Below are 251 nucleotides of genomic sequence, written 5' to 3' on the forward strand. Positions count from 1 at the left end.
ATGTGTCCATCTGTTTTAATTTAATTCTATGTATTTATGCAGCTGAGGATTGCTCTGCATTTAAATTGATGTAATGGTTGCATTGTTCAATTAAATGGAGTCACTTGAAACGATCATACTGCATTACCTCTGGATATCCTGTTGCTTATTTTGATTCTGATCACCTTATTTTGAAACTATGGATATTACCGTACTAAATTCTGGTGCCTCAACTTAAGTACCTAATTCATCTGAATCTAAATTTTTACATG

The 251-nt window shown here is 32.3% G+C and overlaps 1 protein-coding gene across 1 annotated transcript in view; it reads right to left on the reverse strand.

Moving 5' to 3' along the window:
- LOC106874769 (dnaJ homolog subfamily C member 28) overlaps positions 1–251 on the reverse strand; it is a gene marked incomplete at its 5' end in the record, with an annotated part of 37,651 nt that overhangs the window by 25,424 nt on the left and 11,976 nt on the right. The window lies entirely within an intron of this gene.

This window comes from Octopus bimaculoides, chromosome 27 (assembly GCF_001194135.2).
Source record: "Octopus bimaculoides isolate UCB-OBI-ISO-001 chromosome 27, ASM119413v2, whole genome shotgun sequence".
In the NCBI taxonomy this organism is placed as follows: Eukaryota; Metazoa; Mollusca; class Cephalopoda; order Octopoda; family Octopodidae; genus Octopus; species Octopus bimaculoides.